The sequence below is a fragment of the Podarcis pityusensis genome, assembly GCF_964106645.2.
Source record: "Podarcis pityusensis genome assembly, chromosome: 10".
NCBI classification, from domain to species: Eukaryota; Metazoa; Chordata; class Lepidosauria; order Squamata; family Lacertidae; genus Podarcis; species Podarcis pityusensis.
Window position 1 is genome coordinate 31,434,745 of NC_138035.1, and position 23,535 is coordinate 31,458,279.

Genomic DNA, 23,535 nt, shown 5'->3' on the forward strand with positions numbered 1-23,535 from the left:
AAGGAAAGAACATCCAGAATCCAGTGGAAATTAGAAAATGCTTCCAGAGGTACTTTAAACAGCTATACACACAAGGGCCACAGAAAGAGTGCGATTTAGACAAATTTTTAAAAACAAATCGACTTCAAAAAATCTCCCAAGAAAATAAGTTAATGTTGAACTATAAAATAACAGAACAGGAGGTGGAAGGTGCCATCCAGAACATGCAGTTGGGCAAATCTCCAGGGCCAGATGGTTTAACCTCCAAATACTATAGATCTTTGAAGGACTGGATAATTCAACCACTAAAGGAGATTTGTAATGAAATCCTGGAGGGGAAAAAAGCGCCAGAGTTGTGGAAAGAAGCTTATATCACACTAATACCAAAAAATGAGACTGAAAAGACGCAACTTAAGAACTACCGCCCCATATCCCTGCTCAATGTGGATTATAAAATTTTTGCAGATATTTTGGCTAAAAGGTTAAAAAAAGTATTAGTAGAAGAGATCCATAAAGACCAAGCCGGCTTTCTCCCAGGTAGACACTTGTCTGACAACACGAGGAATATAATTGACATCTTGGAGATGTTGCAAGTGAATATCAATACCAAAGCCGTTTTAATTTTTGTTGATGCGGAGAAAGCCTTTGATAATATTTCTTGGAGTTTCATGAAGAAAAATCTTCAGGGGATGGGGGTTGGTCAAGGGTTTGAAAATGGTATAAGTGCAATATATTCAGAACAAAAAGCTAAGCTAATAGTTAATAATGTGGTAACAGAGGAATTTAAGATAGAGAAAGGGACACGACAAGGCTGCCCAATTTCCCCACTGCTTTTTATTTCGGTCCTGGAGGTTTTGCTAAATATGATTAGAAGGGACCGCTTGATTAAAGGTATACAGGTCGGAGTTAAACAGTACAAACTGAAAGCTTTTGCAGATGATTTAGTATTGACGTTACAGGAGCCAGAATCTAGTACTAAAAGAGTTTTAGAACTGATTCAGGAATTTGGTCATGTGGCAGGATTTAAGCTGAACAAGTTAAAAACTAAGGTGCTTGAGAAAAATTTAACACCGATTGAAAAAGAGAGGTTTCAGAAGGAGACAGGTTTAACATTGGTTAAGAAAGTAAAATACTTGGGGGTTAACATGACTGCTAAGAACTTAAACCTATTTAAAGACAATTACGAGAAATGTTGGTCAGAAGTGAAAAAGGATTTAGAGATATGGTCAAACTTGAAGCTTTCCTTGCTAGGTCGAATTGCTGTTATAAAGATGAATGTATTGCCAAGAATGTTATTCTTGTTTCAATCATTGCAAATTGTGGACAAAATGGACTGTCTCAAGAAGTGGCAGAGAGACATTTCTAAATTTGTCTGGCAGGGCAAAAAGCCCAGAATAAAATTTAAAATATTAACCGATGCAAAGGATAGAGGTGGATTTGCCCTGCCAGACCTCAAACTTTATTATGAATCAGCAGCATTCTGCTGGTTGAAAGAATGGCTGCTTCTTGAGAACACAGACATTTTGGATTTAGAAGGTTTCAACAATGTTTTTGGGTGGCACGCATATTTGTGGTATGACAAGGTCAAAGCACATAAAGCATTTAAAAACCATATTGTCAGGAAAGCATTGTTAAATGTCTGGATGAGATATAAGGACTTAGTGGAAAATAAAACCCCTAGGTGGCTGTCACCAATGGAAGCAAAGGCTCAGAAAAGGGTCAATATGGAGGCCAAATGGCCGAAATATTGGGAAATTTTGGAACAAGAAGGAGACAAATTGAAATTGCAGAGTTTTGAAAAATTAAAAGATAAAGTGCGAGACTGGCTTCATTATTATCAGATAATGGAGACATATAATTTGGATAAGAAAATTGGCTTCCAGGTGGAAAAATCAAAATTGGAAACAGAATTGTTAGAACCCAATACTAAGATTTTGTCAAAAATGTATAACATGTTGTTGAAATGGAATACTCAGGATGAAACCGTGAAATCTGCTATGATTAAATGGGCACAAGATCTAGGATGTAACATTATGTTTGCTGACTGGGAACAGTTGTGGACCACAGGCATGTAATTTACGGCATGTAATGCCCTAAGAGAGAATATTATGAAAATGATATACAGGTGGTACATGACACCAGTCAAGCTTGCAAAAATTTACCATGCGCCCGATAATAAATGTTGGAAATGTAAAGAAAATGAAGGTACTTTCTTTCACCTTTGGTGGACGTGCCCAAAGATTAAGGCTTTCTGAGAGATGATATATAATGAATTGAAAAAGGTATTTAAATATACCTTCTTGAAGAAACCAGAGGCCTTTCTCCTGGGCATAGTCGGCCATTTGGTGCCAAAGAGGGACAGAACTTTCTTTATGTATGCCACAACAGCAGCAAGAATACTCATTGCAAAGTATTGGAAGACACAAGATCTACCCACCTTGGAAGAATGGCAGATGAAGGTGATGGACTATATGGAATTGGCGGAAATGACTGGCAGAATCCGAGACCAGGGAGAAGAGTCGATGGAGGAAGATTGGAAAAAGTTTAAAGACTATCTGCAGAAATAATGTAAAATTAATGAATGCTAGAATGATGTTGGATAGAAACTAAGTGAACTTTAGCTGAAAGGTTACAAGGAATATGAAAAAATGGATTATTAATATGTAAAAATCTAAAATTACAATACTTTATGATTAATGATTAGGATACATAAAGAGGGGAGGGATTTGTTGAACTAATAACTGAACTGGAATACAAAAAAGGGAGGTGTGAGGAGGTCCTGGAAATAAGCAAATGAAGGCTAAGCAATGGAAGGAATGGATTGTTTTTAACTATTTTTACTTTGTATTTTCTCTTTTTTCTTTTTCTTTTTGTTTTGCAATACTCTGAAAATCTTAATAAATATCTTTAAAAAACAAACAAACAAATGTTGAGAAAGTGCAGTGGGTGCCTGTCACAAAATGGCTGCAGTGGGAGTGTGGCATTAAAGAAAATGGCTGCAGTTGGGAGTGTAGGAGATGACTAGCCAGTGCAAACAGGAACTGAGAAGGAAGAGGAAGCGTGCACTGTGGCTTTCTGAGGAAATACTTACCGACACCTTCTATGAGGCAAACCAGAAAATGACACACACATCTGCCACGCAACCTGACAGTCACCAGGTGATCACTACCACCACCTATGGCATCCCCTCTTAATCATTTGTAATGTACTTGTTTTGTGTTGTTGAGCACACGTTGAGCAGTAAGTTGGGCTCGATGACCTCCAAAGTCTGTTCCAACCCTAAAATGTGATTCTAATCAGAGGAAAAGCCCCAGATCTTTGCAATTTAACAATGCAGTTTAAGGAGCTTGTAATAGTGAGGATTTTTACTTGGGTGGAAAAAGTTCCGTTATGTTTGGGGTGCTTACCCCTGTGAAAATGTGCATAGATTTGTTTGTTTGTGGGTGGTTAAAAAACCCCCACCTCCAACCCCACCCTACCAAACCTAGCCTTTAGTCTGGGTGGGGGGGGAACAGTGGGTTTGATAATATTAAAAATACAAAACTAAGATAACTGCAGGATTAGGTTTACAGGATTGCAGTCTGAAATCAGAAGCCACTCAAGCACCTCCAAGTCTGTGATCCTAGGCATGCTTAGCATTTGAGTAAGTCCAATTCAGGACGATGGCGCTTACCACTGAGTCAACATATGCAGGGGAATGTATTGAACTTTCTAGCGAAAGATTGGCATGCTTAATTATTCCATTGAAATCAACGGGATCCGAAATGGTTCAATTGATATCAAAGTCATCTCTCTCTCCCCTCACCCCCAGCCCTATAAGTTTTACACTGGGGGAAGGGTGTTGGGAGGGTTCCAATCGATCAATGTGAGCAAATGCAATTGCATCAAGTCAGGCTAGAGACAAGGGATGTGAGTGGATATGGGGTATTACCAAAATTGTGTGTTTGAGGACACACTTGAAGGGATAGAAAAATGTTTAGTTGCAGACTGGTATTTTGGAAAGAAGCTCTGGGGACAGCAGAGGAGAATGGAATAAAATAAAAATGAAAAATCTTCTGAATGGAACTTCCAGGCATATCCATTTACTTTATCCCACTTCCAGTCTGTCAAAAGAGAGATGAGAATCCCTTTTGAGAATGCAGATCCATTGATCCCAATCCACTTCTGTCAAATCAATCTTGTTGGTTTTAGCAGCACCATTATATAGAGTTCAATGGGACTTACAGCCCAGTCCTATGAATGCTTACATAGCTGCAAGCGCTACTGAGTTCAGAGGGATTTGCAGCTTGAACCTACCTAGTGATGCTCTGGTCTGTTTTACAGCCTCTCCCACCATTTGCTTCTTTCCACCACTGCCTCCTCTTGCCACCACGCTTTGACATTCTTTCCCTAACAGTGTGTGCCTGCTATGTTAGGTACCAGTCAGGGTGGGAGGAGGTGAGGTAGGACTTCAGTCTGCCGCCCCTCCCAAAATCATCCGCTGAAGCATCCTCCTTAGTTGGGCTCATTGTAGAGCCAGCAATGATAATGACGGATGCATTGTAGGAGAAACTGATTGGGAAGTAGCATAGCCGATCTGCCGTAAGAGGAACACTGTAAGGGAAGCCAATGGGGACTGTCCATTACTTGCTCAACTAAGTAGTAATTAATTTGAATCTTGGGTTATACGGGAGTAATGATGAGCAACCCTTGGGAAGCGTCTAGGATGACAGATTTCTGGGGAAGAATAAAGGAAGGCTGCGACGGCGCACATGAAACAAATCTGCGTGATGCTCAGGAATGGAAGGGATAGGGCATTTGCAGTGTCCTGATACGACTCCCAGGAATTGAAGAGTAATCCTGTTTGAAAAGCTCCTGGAGGCAAGAGCTGCAAAAACTATGCAGTATATGTGTCAGCCCAATGGGGGGCTTGTTATGCCTGTAGTAGGCCTAGTGTTTTGCAACATCAAAGACAAGCCCTTCTGTACTATGTGATAGACCCAAACTTCTTAATTATGTATTGAGACCAGATGATTTATCTGGCACTCTCAGGACCCCCATTGAGGCATGTGTGGCAAAATCCATTACGTGACATGTAACGCTGAGAGCCTCGCAAGAGACATAATTGGGTAATGGGGAAATCCAAGAATAATGGGGGCAGTGACAAGTATTAAGAAGAAAGTGCCTTTATAGTGGAAAGGACAAAAAAAGAGGATTTCTGTCAGTCACAGCCAGCCTTTATCTTGTTGCAAAGTTGGAATTTTAAACTATTGGGGGTATGTTTGTGCAGCAGTCTAGAATTAAACAAAGAGGACCCTGCAGCAAAATGTTGCAGCATGCAGTGCTTTAGTTCAGGATTGCAGCTGCTCCTTCTCATTCCATCTAGAGATGACATTGGGGGGGGGATGCACTTTCCTTCTTGCAGTCTGCATGCCCCTGCCATTTCATCCTGCACCTGTTTCTCCTTCCTCATACTGCAGGTTGTAGCAGTGGAAAGCCAGCGCATGCCATGGATTACAACTAGTAAGTGTCACACCTTTCGGCTGACTATAGGGGACTATAGGGTTTTAAAAGAAATAAATGTGCTTAGAGGGCACAACAGTGATGTACAAACATTGGCCAAGCGGGTATTGTAGGCTTTTGAAACGCTACAAAACTTTATTGACTGGAGGTGACTATAAGTTGAGTGCAAACCCCATGAGAAGTGAATCCTCTGCCAAAATTAGCTTTGACCGTCGGGAAATACAGAACAAAAACTACCGTCCCTTGCCAGCCTCAGATGACAGATAGTTAAATAAATAAATAAATAAATAAACCAAAGGGTTTGCTTTCAAGAGATTGTTTGTTCTGCTTCCAATTTAGTGCTCTGCCTGAAACTACTCAGGAGAGCATTGCCTCCTCTCACTTACAGCTTCCGTTCCTCTTCCAAATCCCTTCCCCAGCCTGTATTCCATTGTGCTCTATGAAGGCTGAGGTGGTGGGAGGCAACTGGGTTTGTGAAGGAGGTGGATGTGAAGCAAGATGCTTCTCTTGGTCTCCTTGAGCCTTCTTAATGGTCCCAAGCTGCCCAGGATCAGATGTGGGACAACTGGGTGAGCCCAACATTCAGCTCCAGATTTAGTATGGCGCTGGTGGTTCCCCCGGAGAGGGTGCCAAACTGAGGGGGGCGCAAATTTGAGAAGATCCATAATTGAGAAGATCCATTTGGGAGAGACGGATTTTGGGCTCACTCAGGGCACCAGATTACCAAAGATTACCAAAGGCCATCCCTGCCACTATTCCCCCTCCTCTCTGTATCAGAGTACCTTTGCCCTGCCATTTTTGACCCATCTATGAAGTGGTCTTTCATCAGCAAACTAATCACCACCCAGGGAAATAAATATAAACAGCTAAACCTCTGAGGTGCATCATTACCCAACATGGCTGTTGCTGTTGTGTCAGGTGAATATGTACCTCTTCGCCCAAGCTTTTGAGGATGGCTAAGGCACACTGGGCTGGATTTTCATTCCTACTGCTGGTTTAATTTGTATGGAATTCATGTTTGCTATACTGTATATGTTTTAGATTTGTTCTGATTTTAATGTATTTCTGCTTTGATACCTATGAGTAAAGGGCAGAATATAAATATGGCAAATAAACAAGTGAATTAATAAAAGCGCCACCTGTCAATCTACCCAAACCCATTTCCACAGCAAACCCAGATTTGCTGTTCCCAAGGTGGCAGGGCTTTCCAGATTCCTGGTTCACACACTTGGAAGTGTGTGGCATTTCAAGCCAAATTCAGTAAAATTAAATGTATGCATCTAATAAAGAAAGCATTGGGAATTTAAAAGAGAGCTGAATATATTGGCCACACAATGTATCAGCACTGGAGATGCAGTCTTAAACTGTTATGTAACAGCAAAATGCTGGTGGCTGAACCTTTCCCTTTGTGTTCTAAGTACAGTGGTACCTCGGGTTAAGTACTTAATTCATTCCAGCGGTCCGTTCTTAACCTGAAACTGTTCTTAACCTGAAGCACCACTTTAGCTAATGGGGCCTCCCGCTTCCGCCAGAGCACGATTTCTGTTCTCATCCTGAAGCAAAGATCTTAACCTGAGGTATTATTTCTGGGTTAGCAGAGTCTGTAACCTGAAACGTATGTAACCTGAAGTGTATGTAACCTGAGGTACCACTGTACTAAAGATGTAACATGTAAGGTAAAGGTTGGGGAGAACCTTTGGCCCTCCAGATGTTGCTGAACTACTCCCATTAGCCCCAGAAAGCATGGCCAAAGGCCCCAGGGATGCTGGGAGTTGTAGGTCAGTGACAACTGGAGGGACAGATTCCCCCCCCCCCCCGTAACAGATATTATCAATTCCTTTTCATTCTTTTTTTCTCCTACACAAGCTGGCTTGGACGCAATTCCCACTGAGTTCAATAGTATAAGTGTGCAATGTTGCATTGCAGTCTTGGAAAGTGTCCCATCAGGACTTTCTCTGCATGGATTAGTGTTTGTCCATCATCCTCTCACACCTGGACCCCTGAAATAAAGTGATTAAAGTCCTAAAGGCACAAGATAGGACCAAGCCCCACCTCCACCCGCACTCTGAGCACTGGACTTTTTAAAAAAAATACACAGAACATTGAGCTTGCTAAAGCTGTTGTTCTGAAACATCCTGTGTCACTGCTTAATTTGCCCCACTCATACGTCCCCACCCCCTTCCATTCCAGGTTCATTGTGCAATTATCCATCTTTAATTAATAAAAGCACAAGCTTTAACAACCCCACCAAACCTTGCTTTTTTCAAATCTGGTAACTGCAGTACAGCTTACTTATTTGCATCGCTTCATCTTGCAGAAATTTCAGAAGTGAAAGTAAAGAAATTACCAACTCAAAGAAATGCGGAGGGCCGCAAGAGCTGCAGGCGGTTTCTGTAGACTGGGGCAATAAAGAAATGGGGAATGTTTTTGGCTTTCCACATCTGTTCTGTTCCTTCTGTGGCATAAAATTCTGCCCATGACAGTATGGAGCAAGCTGCTTCAGTGCTCACAATCCACCAAGGCTACAGGGTACCCTGTGGGAGTTGTGCTTTGGAGCACCACACACACTGTGATCACAAAACCATGCCAATCGAATAGTTTCTGTCTGAACTCCTCCTTTTGCTCCTGTGCCTCTGTTTTTCCTGCAGACAAATAAGTGAGATCACAGCCTCTCGGGTTGTAAATGGCAAGACCTAGTCTGGTTTTTATATGTCACATTTAACAACCCATTCAGCTGTACTAGTGATCATAGTGCTATCTGAGTCTCAATTTGTGTAATCCTAAATATGGCCATTTTATCTGATCAGTTGTGTTTTTCTACTGACTGTAGTCCCATAAAATGGAAGATATAGACTCAGTTTAAATACCTACCTCTTCAAGACAAGCTTTGTGCTGACCATAATTAAGGAATCAAACCATGTTTTGTATTTCTAGATATACAGCAGGCATGCTGTGGTTTAGAGCTGCTTGTCTTTGTTCATTTTCCATCTGCTCAGCACTCAACTTCAGAAATTAGGAACGTAAGCAGCTGCCTTATACTGCATCTGACCATTGGTCCTTCTAGCTCAATACTGTCTAGGGTAGACTCTACACTGACCAACAGAGACTCTAGAGCAGGCATAGGCAAACTCGGCCCTCCAGATGTTTTGGGACTACAACTCCCATCATCTCTGACCACAGGTCCTGTTAGCTAGGGATGGTGGGAGTTGTAGTCCCAAAACATGCCTATGCCTGCTCTAGAGGGTGCCAGGCAGACATATCCCTCAGTGCCGGTTAGTGATGTTAGTATTTGAACATGGGACATTTGCATGTAAAGTGCGTACTCAACCACTTAGGTATGGCTCTTCCTCATAAATTCACTCCTTTCTCTTTGGTGCAGCAGTCTCTTGAAATAGACTAATCCCCCCAGCTATGGTTTGTCTATGGTTGTAAACTCAAATTCAACAGCAAACTACAGGCAGCACAAATTGGTTTGCAAACTAAATTCAAACCATGGTTTGGTAGCCCCTCAAGAACCATTGTTTGTAAGCTAGTGTAGGTTCAGAGATAACACCAAACCATGGTTTGGCATCATGTCTGAATGCAGCCACAGACTTAATAAAGATTCTATCTTTTATTTAGTATTTTAGGGGTCACCATCGAATAGGTTCTTTTGGATGTGCCCCCTCTAGCTGAGGCTCACTATGTGGTGTCATAAGGGATAGGTGGTGGCACCCCAGTTTTGGAAGATACACTTCCCTAGGATTTGAGTAGCACCAACCCTTTTGAGTTTTCAAGGCCAGCAGAAGGCTTGGCTATTTGTCCAGGCCTTTGTTAGAGTTCAGTGCCAGGATGGATGCAAATTTTTTATGGCTTGTTTGTCATTTCTCTGCTTTGTTTGCTTAGCTGATTGCACAGTGTACATGACGTGTATTTCAGCTATAATCCATTCTGGAATTGCATTTGCGACTAAGAACAGCTATGAAATGTTTTAAATTAAGCAATAGAGCAAATAGATAAAAATATTTTGGAAACTTCTATCTCCTACAAAGTTACTGTTTATTCATCATTACTTTTCCTGTCCTCTGCCTTTCATTGAAAAACTAATTCCCGGGGTGGCAAATACAAAAGTTGAAGACAAACGGCAATATACATATGCAGTGATTAACTGCAATAAAAATTAACTGCAGTAAAAGTTAACCAACAATAAAACCATCAGTTAGCAGCATAAGCTGCATTAAAATATTATCCACTAAGAAATTGGGAGAATAAGCTTCCTCATCTGGTGCCTAAAAGCTACTAAAGTGGGCACCAGATGGCGATTCCTGGGGAGAATATTCCGGTCAGGGCTTTCTCAGTGATGGCACCCCACCTTCAGTTGTCACCTGCCTAAACTGTCGAAGTGGGACCACTAATGAAGATCTTCGGGAACAGGCACATTCACATGTGAACAGGCAGCCCTTCAAATATACTGGTGATTGCTTAGAGCAAAAATAACAACATCTTACACCCCTTACATCTCTAATGCGATTTTTCTTTTCTGCAGTGCAATATTGTTCTTTTAATAATAATAATAATAATAATAATAAATAATAATAATAATAATAATAATAATAATAATAATAATAATTTATTTATACCCCCACCCATCTGGCTGAGTCTCCCCAGCCACTCTGGGCGGCTCCCAATCAAATGTAAAAACAGTACAGCATTAAATATTAAAAACTTCCCTAAATAGGGCTGCCTTCAGATGTCTTTTAAAGATAGGATAACTGCTTATTTCCTTCACATCTGAAGGGAGGGTGTTCCACAGGGTGGGTACCACTATTGAGAAGGCCCTCTGTCTGGTTCCCTGTAACCTCACTTCTCGCAATGAGGGAACCACCAGAAGGCCCTCGGCACTGGATCTCAGTATCTGGGCTGAACGATGGGGGTGGAGACGCTCCTTCAGGTATACAGGACCGAGGCCGTTTTAAAAGATGGGAAATTAGTTAGGGGTTCCTCATGAGTATTTGTGTCTGGGATTTTGAGGCAGGGCACCTCTAAGGGTTCTGAGCAGACAAACCACTTTGCTGTGCATCTTAGTGTTTTTGCAAAGTTTCCTTTCGACAGTGTCTCCACCACCAAGTTCCCACCTGTGTGTTCAGTTCACATGAACATAAGAAGAGCCCTGCTGCATCAGACCTGAGGCCCTTTTAAGTTTACCATTTTTTTCCTCTTAGCAGCCAACCTGAGTGTAATAGCACTCTCCCCACTTGTAATTCCCAGCAATGGGCACATGGAGACACACTGCCTCTGACAGTGGAGGTAGAACATACAGCCATCATGGTTGGTAGCCACTTAAAGCTTTCTCCTCCATGACTTTGTTTGATGAATGTGAGGACAAAGTGATATAGCCCTATGTGGCTTCCCTTTAATATATGTGTTCTGTGTGGTCCTTAGTTTTGTCTTTATCCTCCTAGTAATATGCTATGATTTGCTGCAGAGTTGGCCAGAATTGCATCATCTGTTGTGGCTGTGAGGATATACTAAGAAGATGTGAGAGTGCAGTCAACTGATTGCAATGGGTGTTTCTTACCTTCCACCATCACTTTTGCAGGCATAACGTTACACATTCCAGGAGTGAGCCGAGGCACTAGACTAGACTTTGCTTATTGATTCCTCTGCTCTGCTCACTTTCACCCGCTTGCCTTGGTGATGCATGGATGAGTGCCACAGGTGCAGAGGAACACAGAGCGTACGTCATGAGTAGGCTTTCTGTGTAAAAGCAGGAAATAGGTGCAAGGGATATAATAAGAAGAACCTACATCGTTTCAAAGACTTAAGTGCTGAGGAGGAAGAGGAATGATTGACACAATATTTAAAAGATGCATATTTTTATATCGAGATGGTTATATGAGGTAAAAATAGTAAAATTTAAATATCTGAGTGAACATTCAATTGAAGAGGTACAGTATCTTCTTATATCCAGGGGCACAATTTGTGTTCTACTTCTCCTGTGTTTCAGATGACACACGATTATTGCTCAGGAGCAGCACTTATCGTTCATCCTACTGGCCTGGTTTGCACATTGCACTAAACCACAGTCTTAAGGGCCTTTCTGCATTTACTGTTTACAGTGGCATAGTTGCTATTCATCCAATGTTTTTAAACAGTGAATTAGTAGCTGATTGTCCACACCTTTGGCTGCATGTGGCTGTTATTACTGAGTTTTCATTTTCATGCTAATAGTGAGTTGTGCTCAAATTGAGAAAAGTTCCATGGTTGTAGTCAAACCCCTTACATGCTCCTCCAGGTACTAAATGTTGGCGTTATAAGCATGCACATGGCAATAGCCCTTTCATGGCTTAAAAAAGAAATTGATGCCTAGTATTCCGGAATTCTGATTTTGTCTGCAGCTGATGATTGCTGTTATGGGCAGTACTTTGACTGAGTGCCATCATCTCGACCTGCCATATTTTTCCTATGAACTGAGCTCACAAACAGATAGCTCACACTGGTCAGAGGGAAGCAGCGCAAAACAGATGTCTCCAGACTATGCACACCAACTCTCCAACCCCTCCACACAGAAACCAGGATAATGATTGTACACATGCTGCATAAATGAAAATGTTGAGGATCCATTTTGGATATTAAAGTAAGGGTTTTTGTTGTTGTTTTTAACAGTAGCAGAAAAAGTGGGGTTTTTTGAACACATTATTCCTGAATACTAGCTAAATAATGATGTTGTTGTGTGGCAGCATACTAAAAATCCCTAATCCCGAGCTATAAATAGTAAGTGTTGAAAGGCCCTAAACAAATCATGGCTTACATGAATGACTGGTGGGCTTGTACATGCTGCTTAGATTCTACCCTCTGTTCAGATTGTGCCCGCCCTGTCCCTTGCTTTGCTGAGTAAGGAGGAAACAAACTACAGTGTTCACTTAGTGTTATGTGCAGACCAGCACTTGTGTTTTGTTTCTGTGCAAAGAAACCGCAGGCAGAAACCAAGAACAGACGCTGCTAATTCACTGTAAGCCATTGTTTGTTTCTAAATATGATTTAGTGTTATGTGCAAAGCTATGGAAATTTAACTCCTTTGGGTTAAATAGTGTGTGTGCATGACTGCTTGGTCTGAATATGTGTTGATGATCGGAAGGTCAGCAGTTCAAATCCGTGTGGCAGGGTGGGTTCCTATTGCTCTGTCCCAGCTTCTGCCAACCCAGCAGTTCAAAAGCACATCAGTTCAAGTAGATAAATAGGTACTGCTGCAGTGGGAAGGTAAATGGCGTTTCCATGTGCTCTGGCTTCCATCACAGTGTTCTGCTGTGCCAGAAGTGGTTTAGACATGCTGGCCACATGACCTGGAAAGCTGTCTGTGGACAAACACCAGTTCCCTCGGCCAGAAGCGAGATAAGCACCGCACCCTATAGTTGCCTTTGACTGGACTCAACTGTCCAGGGGTCCTTTACCTTTACCTTACCTGATAGTATTATTATAATCATAGGATGATGAGCCATACCTAAAGGAGACCATTAAAATGTCCACTGATTCTATGGTACTTTGAGTATGACTAATGCTAGATATCATCCATTAAAATACAGTGGTACCTCGGGTTAAGAACTTAATTTGTTCCAGAGGTCCGTTCTTAACCTGAAACGGTTCTTAACCTGAGGTGTGCTTTCACTAATGGGACCTATCGCTGCCACTACACCGCTGGTGCGCCATTTCTGTTCTTATCCTGGGGCAAAGTTCTTAACCTGGAGCAACTACTTCCTGGTTAGCGGCGTTTGTAACCCAAAGCGTCTGTAACCCGAGGTACCACTGTATAGTAAAAATGTTCTGACTGTATGCTGCCTTTTTGCGATTTAATCTTGAGCACAGCAAAGAACAGCAGCTCTAAGTAGCTTTGTGCATCTTCCTTCCTCTACTGAGATTTCTTTACCCGCCTTCTTCCCCCACCATTGGAACGGTGCCTCTGTGGATGTCCCTTTGCTAGTGACATTTAAACAAGACTAGATGAGCCAATACACTATTCTGCTGGAAGAAATGTTGTTTCAGCCCTAGAGAGCTGGATTGCTTTGGCACAAACAGAGTGCCACTGTCTCCAAAAACAACCTAAGAGGGTGCTGTGAAGCAAGAAAGCAGCTGTTAGAGAAAGGCACACAGCAATAAACTTTATGAGAGAAAACTTTCCTCACTTTCAATATGATCATATCTAACACCCTTCTCCCAATCCCCTTGCGCATATAAGTGCATACAAAGGCACTATCTTAACTAGAGATGGGGGGGGGGGATTCTCTTTGCTTCACATTTTAATGCACATCTGCCTAATTCACAGTTCCTGAAACAATATGCAAACTGAAACACAGCTTTCATTCAAAATTCATGATTGTCTGAATTTTGTGAACTGTTCAAAAAATGTGTACGTTAAGGGAAAATATGCATGAAATTAATATATTCATGAAAATAACCTGCAAAAATGCACCCTGTTCAGCAAAATTGCCAGCAAAACTGTGTGCGTTAGACAAGAGAACAACAACTACCAGACTTTTAGAAGATGTCTGAAGGCAGCCCTGTTTAGGGAAGCTTTTAATGTTTGATGGACTACTGTATTTTAATGTTTTGTTGGAAGCCGCCCAGAGTGGCTGGGGAAGCCCAGCCAGATGGGCTGGGTATAAATAAATTATTATTATTATTATTATTATTATTATTATTATTATTATTATTATTGCATACAGAAAGGTGTATGCTAGGAGAATTTCACAGTTAAATCCTCACAAATTTCCAAGAAGACTTTTTATTGTAAAAAAATGGCAAACTGATGCAGAAATGCAGAGAACTGAATTTAAGGTTGGAAAAATGAGAAACCGAGAGAATCTAACATTGACATGGTTGTCCATCCGAAATTTCAATACGTGTTTAATTATTTTGCTTCGCATAGTGTGTAGTGGTGAAATTTGTACCTGCAGAGGCATTATGTGGAGGGGCAAAACTGTGCTGCCCCACTGTGTCTGTCCTTCTATTCCTTTTCCTAAAGTGGTTACTAACACCGCCTAAAACATGCAGGTACCCCATATAGTTCCTGCATGTGTCTCCCCGCAGGGCAAATAGCTTCATAGGGGTACTTTAGATAAGACAAACAGCACGGGGGCGGGGGGAGTTAGATCTCTTAGATATTGTCAAGAGCCAAACAGTGCATAAGGGAGAAGATTAGAGCTAGGTGAGTTCCTTGCCTGAGATTGATGTAGAAATTAACTGAGTTGTTTACAGATATGATGGCTTGTTTTTCTAACTAATTTAAGGCTTGATAAACAGGAAAGAGGGTGGTCTGTGCCTCTTGCTGTTGTCCTGGCACTTTGCATAGCAGCATACCTTGCCTGCAGAGCTGGCAGCCTCTCACCCTTTTTCAAAACCCTCCCTTGTGGAGTGTTCTCTCAGCCTCCTCTCCTCTCTCCTTGGGAGTCCTCTGGGCAACTGCGACCGCCACTCCTGGTCTCTGAGCTGCTCTCCCTCCCTGCCCCAAAGAGAAGTGGCTTCCAGAGACACCATTCGCCTGCAGAACTTGTAGCCAGGGCTGCTGCAATAAGCATCTGTGCAAGCCTTTGGGAGGCAGAGACAGGAGAGGGCGTCAGAGGAGAGAGGGAAGGAAAGAAGTCCAGAGGCCCAGTGTTACCCGCAGCACCCCTGGCCATCATTCAAGGCACCTCAGGGTGCCACGGCACCCTGGTTGAAAACTACTCGTCTAGAATCTGAACAATTCTTTCTGATCTCTACTTTCAAGTAGCCTTGTGAGAAAACGATTTATATTCCTGGGTTTTATCTACACAGCATCGTAAACTCGTCTATTGGAATTTACTACTTGTGACAGCAAAAAATGCAGCCAAAAACAGAGAGAGGTAAGAGCCAGTGCCAATTCCACCTGACCCAACTGCTCACGCTGTTCTCCCTGCGCGGCTGAAACGTGGTCTCAGAAATACTTGCTGCTTTCCAGGTGTGAGGCCTCCAGGGAGCTTTCATTTGAAGACAACATGGCTTACTACATTTTGCACACAGTGTAATATTATTAATATACCTCCTCTCCAAAAGGGGGAAGGGTACAATGATAATGAATGTTGCTAAGATCACAGTGCATCCAAGGCAGGTTTCTAGCAATGGTGCCATTTCTTTAGAACCCGAGAAACAGGATTCTTCTGCAAGTGTGAGGTGAGAACATAAGAAAAGCCTGCTGGATCAGGCCACTGGCCCATCTAGTCCAGCATCCTGTAATCACAGTTGACAACCAGATGCCTATGGGAGGCCTGGAAGCAGGACCTGAGTGCAACAGTACTCTCCCCTCCTGTGATTTCTAGCAAGTGGTATTCAGAAAGAAGCTTCTTGCCTCTGATAATAGAGGCAGAGCACAGCCATCATAGCTAGTAGCCACTGACAGCCATATCTTCCGTGAATTTGTCGAATCCTATTTTAAAGCCATCCCAGTTGGAGGCCATCACTGCCTCTTTTGGGAGTGAATTTCATAGTTTCTTTTGTCTATCCTGAACCTTATAATAAAATGTTCTTGCTCTCAAGGCATTTCAGCCTCCAAGCATGGAGTTTCATCAGTAACAGGCCAGTTCTAACACAATGTTTTGCCTGCACAGGAATGATTAGTAGGGATGTGTACCCTTGCAAAAAGCTGGTCAAAATGCATCATCCATGTCAGTTGGTGTAAGAAGGATGACAGGCCACCTGGCATGCTGATATAATGAACTTCTTATAGTATCCTGGCACCACTTGTTCAGATTGTGCCTCTACTTCTTCCCATGTGCTGCCAATCTGAGTGCCACTCCCCCACCCCATCCTCCCTCTGCTTTGGACAGTGGGAGAAAGAAAATGTCCATGGTGGGGAAGGTGTATGGGCACAGAAGCGGCACAGTGCTCTGGAGCCCCAGGTGTGAGAGAGGGTGTCCTTGTAGTTCTATGGCCATGGTGGTGGAGATTCAAACTCCACCTACAGGAAGTCTTTCAAATTGCCAGGGAACTCTCATAAAACTGGGATGGTTGCAGTACTATAAATTTGACTGACTGATCTTATAGTCCACTCTTTACCAAATGGTCCCAAGGCAGGCTACAAGAACAAAACAATATTAAAACAGGTACAATTTTCATTAAAATCATAGAACAAAGCCGCAAAATGAGCCAGGTAGCAAAATAGCTGCACTGAACAATAGCGCAGGAGAGAAAACATCCTCTCAGCCAAAGATGTGGGTAAAAAGTACATCAAAAGGCGTGCAGTGATGGCACAAGACAGCACATTGGAGGGGAAGTTATTCCACAAGCTGGGGGCCATCACAGAGAAGGCCCTCTCATGCCCCTCAGAAAACAGATGTGGCAGGATGGTTGAGGAGAAGAGAGCTCAGGCGTTTAGCTCTGCTGCTGGGAGACAAGGATGAGCAGGAAGAGGAGCCTCTTTGACCCTTCCACTCCATTCTGGAAGCCAAGGAAAAGAGAATCCAGGAGGGGCAAAGGAGAAACCAGGGCAGAGGCAGCTATGGGTAGTAGGCAACCCCCCATAAACCCATTCCCTGCCAGCTGCTAAAGAACTCTCCAGACTGGAGAAATGTCTGTGGGAGAAAGCAAAGCATGCATATTTTCCAGATGTGGAACACTGCAGGGGAGAGGGAGACTAGTAATGGAAATTGAAATGCAAATTCTTTTTCTGTGTGGAAAAGGCCCAATAAATCAGGAGTGACAGGAACACAAAAGACACCATCAGGAAGCATTTGCACAATCAAGGGATGCTTCATATATCAGAGAGTACTCAGGCTGTGCCTCCATGCTGCAAATAAACCAGATTCATTGCAGAAGGAGCAGTCTCTGAATTCTCCCTGTCTGAAGAGCAAAAAAAAAACATATTGTGTTCCATTTCAGTCAGACTTAGCATGTTTTCAAACATAAACAGGATCATATTTAAAGGGCCAATTTGAAAGAAAACAAGTCAGTCTGACTTCTGGAACTCCTTTATAGTGAAAGAGAATTCTAGGAATAGAAGCTGCTCTTGCGAGGCTCCCATATAAAATGGAAATGCAGGGCTTCTGAAGAAGGGCCCAGCTGAGGAAGCGAGGGGAATATAGAGTCATTTGGGGGCAGGGGGGTGTAGGAGCCAAGGATTAGAAATGTATTGTGACAGCTCTCTAGACTGTGTATCTGTCTCCATTGCTGTCCCCTGATATTTCATCCAATGCTTTTTATGCTCAGGCAAGAAACCCTGCCTGTTATGGGAAGCTGGGGCAAAGTGCGGAAAAGGATGGATTTGGAGAGCAATTTGTCCTTTGGCCGCTGCTGAAAAGGCTGATGATAATTACCTTTTTCTGGGTACTTACGCTTCACTTTTATGGCTGGCCAGCAGTGGAGGTGACTAAGGAATTATCCTGACTTGCTTGCTGCTCATAGATCCTTTTGCAATCTCTGCCAGTTAATAAAGAAGCACTTGCAGGGAGAGGGTTATCCAGCATTAGCACTAACAATTGCCAGGCCTTTAAAGAGAAAAAGAAAGAACTATACAGTGGCGTAAATTCTGTAACTATTGGTAGGCATTGCTGCTATTATGAGGCAGGCAAAGTAACAGCAGGACAACTTCAGCTGTGAGGGACTGAGGTTTATATAATGGGAATTCCATCGCTTCCTTCAGGAGTACATTCTCCAGAGTATTTTGAAAACAGAATGAAGTCAAAAAGGTATGCTACCACAGACGTTTGGAAGCTGGGTTTGCAAAAGTATGTATGTTTTCGTATGTGTGGTCTATTCATGGAGCAGAGATTTGGCAATTAGATATCTACAACACATTCAGGTAAAGAGAACCAGTGTGGTGTAGTGCCTAGTTGCAACATTGAGTTAGATATGTGAAAGCTAAATTCATATCTGCAATCAAGAGTGGCATTTCCTGGGTTGCCTTGGACATGACATGGCAGCCCAGATCAGTCATCAGAGAATCATGTACAGTGGTACCTCTGGATGTGAACGGGATCCGTTCTGGAGCCTCATTCGCATCCTGAAGCGAACGCAACCCACGTCTGTGCATCTGCGCGTGTCGTGATTCGCTGCATCTGCGCGTGACGTAATTTTGAGCGTCTGCGCATGCACGAGCGGCAAAATCCGGAAGTAACACATTCCGTTACTTCCGGGTCGCTACGGAGCATAATCTGAAAACACTCAACCTGAAGTGACTTCAACCCGAGGTATGACTTTATTGGACTTGCACGCTTCCTCGTCCTCCCTTCATGCACTTCCTCCCTAACTTCCTTGTTTGCAGTAACACTTGTTTGCTGTTATGACCAAATCAGGCAAACTATGGTTACTGCAAACCATAGTTTGCCTCCAAACCAGAAATAGAAACTTAGGTAGTTCACATGTGGCCTAAAGTTCTGTTTTGGAGGGAAAGTATAGCTTATGTGACCATAGTTTGGTCAATTGGGATGTCACAGCAAGCTACAGTTATAAGGTTCAAGAAAATAAAAGAGGGAATTGAAGTGCACGAAGGGAGGCAAAAGTGTATGGACCTGAGGAACAGCTCAGTATTTGACCATGACATCTGAAACAGGCCTTTCAACCTAAGCTACACCAAAACATTATGGATCTGACTCTGACCAGCTACTGTGAAGAGTTTGGTGGAAGGGTGGATACCCAAATCAGCTGAGGTGCTACAAATAGAGCAAAGTTTGATAGGTATAGCACCTGTGTTCACAGAACTTAATTTAAGCAGTGTAACTAGTGAATCCTTAAAGCTGGGGTGGCTAACCTGTGGCCCTCCAGTTTTTGTCAAACTCCAACTCCCATCAGGTCCAGCCAGCATAGCCAATGATCAAGAATGATGGGAGTGGTAGTCCAACAACATCTGCACAGGCAAAGGTTTTTTACCCTCATTTTGATTCATTTTAAATTAAATCACCTTCGGGAAACCAGCTGCCTCAGAGTGCTATGAGAGCAACACACATTCTCTAGAGCAATGGTAATTTGGATGTCAAAGTTTTCTGCCTTCTGTGGTCCCTTGATATCAAAAGCATTTGCCACTACCTTGGCATGACAGCACTCTTTTAAAGCACTTTATGTTAAAATAAGTTTGCTTTATTGGCATGCTATAACTTTTTAAAAAACAAACAAACCTTGTAGGGATGCAACTCATGATTATTGGAACTTCTGTGACCTGTGGATTTTTTCTTCCACCTTGAATATTAATTTGTGAGAATTGAATCTTAAGTCATACAGTATAGCTTTCGTGTCTTGAAGACAGGCTCAGTACTCAGAAGAGACTTCTTACCACATAAGAAATGTGCGCTAAGAAAACATTCACTTAGTCATTTGTTACTCTTGACCCCAAATCACAATTCTTACGCTCTTCTAAAAGAAACTAACATTCCTGAATATATGCAAAGTCACATTTGTCACTAATCCCATCTGGTTGTACAATATATCGCATAATTGCTGATGCTGTGTGGTGGGGTACATGTGTCTCTTTCTTTGAAAGCCAAGTGCGTATGCAGCAAATTTCGGTCTATTCTGACAGATATACAGTGCATCATTTCTTTTTACGCACATTCAAAGAAACCTCTGAAAGGCGACAGTCAGGAAGCAACAAAAAAGAAGAAGACATATTCAAGATATGTGTGACTGCCAGTGGAGGAAGTACCTTGGCAAAGGAGGGGACCTCACTGAAAATGGTCTTAAATCCTATGAAGACGGGAGCTTTGTAAATGACAGCACAGCCCACATGATAATTACTGCACAGCAGTTGAAGCTGGGAAGTATGTCTGAAAGGTCAACAGGACCAACCGGACAAAGGAAACAGAACTTGGTTTTGATCATTTAAAAAACAAAACGAAAAGGCACCATAACCCCACATGCAAATTAGCAAACGTTTTCGACCCCCCTCCCTGGTTACCTATTTTGAAATACCTGATGTCACACAGGTGGGAAAGGGAGGGAGAAGAGGAGGAGAAATGGCTTATCAGCCTTGCACAGTGTTGGGTTTTGAATGTACCCCTGGCACCGACTGCCCAGCAAACTGGCCTGACTTGCAGCTGTCAGCCAAGCCGGCAGCGGTCGCCTTGGCAACACTTTTATCAGTTCCTGAGGTAGAAGGAACTTTGGGCCTCTGACTGGAGATTTGTCACATTCCATGATGGCCTACAGTGTTCAGACTCTGAGGTGGCTCAGAGGATGGGCTGCTCTTTCTGGAAAAGACTTGGCAACAAGGCATGTATGTGTGTGTGTGTGTGCTTGTGTGCTTTCTGTCTAACAATTTATGGGATGTGGTTTTATTAGCTGCATCTTTGCCTGCACCATGATTATATAGATATATTAGCTGGCCACCCTTAGCCACTTTGCGGGAAAGCATTCTGCAAGGCACATAACCTGGTTTTGCTTCACCCTTTCTTGACAACAACAGTCTCCATTTTGAGATGCCTGATCCAAAAGAATGTCATAGTTCAGAATCCTAAGGATTCCTAAATATTCTCTATAGGTAGGACTCGCACTGCAGTGCGAGTATTTTATCTCTTTTGTAGTATTCATGGTTTTACATTTTATTGGGTCTTAAATTGCTATTATGTGTTGCTTTTTACCTTGTCAAGTTGCTTTGAGACTTTTTATTGCATAAAGTGACTGAAAAATGTAATTATTATTATATAATTATAGGTTTCATTCAACTAAGTCCTGCCTGGAGTAGGCCCATTGAAATTAATAAACCTGAGGAAGGCTTTCTTGAACCAACAAAGCCTGACACATCACAATACATATAAATAGTACTTTAGGTCTCCCAATTATTTATCTTGGACAGTGGTTGGGCTGTAGTGTCTATAGTTTCCTTGATTCCCTCCACCAACTCCTTTTGAAAAACAGTAATCTGGTTCTCTAGTAACGAGGGTATTTTTAGTAGTATTGGGTTTGGATGGATTTTGAGGTGAACTATGGTGCCTCAGAGGAATTTATTATTATTATTATTATTATTATTATTATTATTATTATTATTATTTTGCTTTTGAAGCATTTTGTAGAATCTCAGTGATCCAGACATTGGGGGGGGGGGTGAGGAGGAAATGCTGCAGATACTTACCTACTGAAAGTGAAAGTTATGCCTCCTAACTTACAACAACACCATAATGTCAGGGCATAGGGAGGGGAGGGTTAACATCAAGCAGAGAAATGTCAGGGGGAAAGTTGCATTGTCACTAACAGGTCAAGTTTGTAATCAGAGAAAATAATTTCATCTGAAAAACAAGTGTGTTTTAGGTCTTCCCACCCAAAACCAACTTTAAAGGCACATAACACAAAATCTTCTGAATCTATAGTTTGCAATTTGGCAGCTGTCTTGCACCTCTCTCATTCTGTAGTTTTCCGACCAATTGCCCACAGAACACAAGGATAGCCTCAGTGATTCCTTATTTACCCTCTCTACAGTTGCACCAGCCTGACTTCGGGGCAAACACCTGCAGTTATCCTTCTGAAATTTAGCAGAATTCATGTCCTCAGAAGGAGTAAACTTAACTGCAAATTTCATCCAATTTTGCCCCAAACTTGAAAAGTTAAAAAAAATAAAATCAACCTTTAAAGGTGCTCAGCACAACCCTTCCCCCTGGACCTATTTGCCTGTACTTTGACAGGATTTATACACTCTGTAGGGGGTAGCATGCCTGCAAATTTCATGCTCTTCTGTCAAAAGAAAAAAGTTACAGCCATTTTTTAAAAAAACCAACAGTGATTTGGGGGAGTGAAAAAGGAGCCTTGAATGGGCCCCAAGTTCATGAAGTGCCTCAAGTGAAGGCAGGCTGTTTTCCAAATTGCCAAATTGTCTTTGGTAATTGTTGTTGTTGTTAAGGAAAGTGGCTACTACTTACTAGCAACTGTTCTAGTTAAATTATTCCGGGGCCAGCCTTACAGATATATCCTCTAAAAACAAAAATAGCATTTTGTTTTGAAATATTGCCAGTTCTATATATTGAACCATCTGGATAAAATGAATTAGAGACTGAGTGAATGCACTAAAAGATGCTGAAGAGAAGTAAGGATTTTAAAAGGATCTGTTGGGCTTCTTGAAAAGGGACTCCCTATTCACAAAGCATATTCACCTTCTAAAATGGGAACCTCAGGAATTCCTGAAAGATGAGTTCCTATTCATAAGGAATATTCTAACATTTGAACGATTTAAAATATTTATATCCTGCCTCTTAATCATACTAATTCATCACACTAATTCTTTGTGACTAACAAGCATAAAATTACTCTCCTTCCCATACTGTTTATTTATATTAAATATTTTTATGCCACCTTTCTGCCACGAGCGGCTTTTGAAGCGGCTCTCAAGAAAATAAATATATATCACAGCAGTAAAAAAAAAAGTTACAGCAGTGAATAAAATTAAACCACATCCCTAACCAGCAGTAAAAGCAAAGCAAAGTAGAAACAGCAGCGACCTTAAGCACAAACAAACTCCATTAAAAATATTCCTGAATCACAACCTATTAAGAAACAGCTGGAATAAACAGAACAATCTTCACCTGGTTCCTGAAAGGTAGCAAAGCAGACACCTAGTGGATCTTCCTTGAGAAAACGTTTCATAGTCAAGGCAATTAGTCAGATTACCAATGTTACTAATTAGTCTGGTTACTAATGGGAGTTATTATATATTATTGCATAACAATAATAACTCCCATTAGTTCATATTTTGAACCAGCTGAAGTTTCTGATAATTTTTCAAAGTCAGTCCTACATTTGCATAATACATTGGCACAGTTATACTAGGATGTTGATGGGAAGGTCATTTCTTTGCAGTTTGGCAAGCCAATCAAAGTTGGGAAAAGCAATCTGAAGAGGAATAACATACCAAGTGAGGTGAACTGAGGCATCCCAAAGTGATTTACAATAGATAACACATACATGCACCCCACATATAAAAAAAGCTTACACGATTGAATATATATAAAAAATTAAACAGTTACATACATTAAAACAGTCTGAAACAACAATAGCACATACAAAAAATAAGTTGAAATCCAGTACAGGTAAGGAATTCTTATGCTCACTGCCTAGATCCAGCTCCACTGAGAGCCAGTGTGGTGTAGT

The 23,535-nt window shown here is 41.9% G+C and overlaps 1 protein-coding gene and 1 long non-coding RNA gene across 8 annotated transcripts in view; one reads left to right on the forward strand and one right to left on the reverse strand.

Annotated features, from left to right (window-relative positions):
• Window positions 1–23,535, forward strand: part of CACNA1I (calcium voltage-gated channel subunit alpha1 I) — a 376,571-nt gene that overhangs the window by 175,419 nt on the left and 177,617 nt on the right. The gene's annotated exons all lie outside the window — the stretch shown is intronic.
• Window positions 16,468–20,528, reverse strand: LOC308457523. Of its 2 annotated transcripts, none has more exons than XR_013976962.1 (3): window positions 20,371–20,528; window positions 17,802–17,954; window positions 16,468–16,908 (listed from the first exon to the last, which is right to left on the reverse strand). It is a non-coding gene; the product is annotated as an uncharacterized lncRNA (long non-coding RNA). The 2 variants fall into 2 exon arrangements; XR_013976963.1 differs by having other exon boundaries at window positions 20,357–20,528.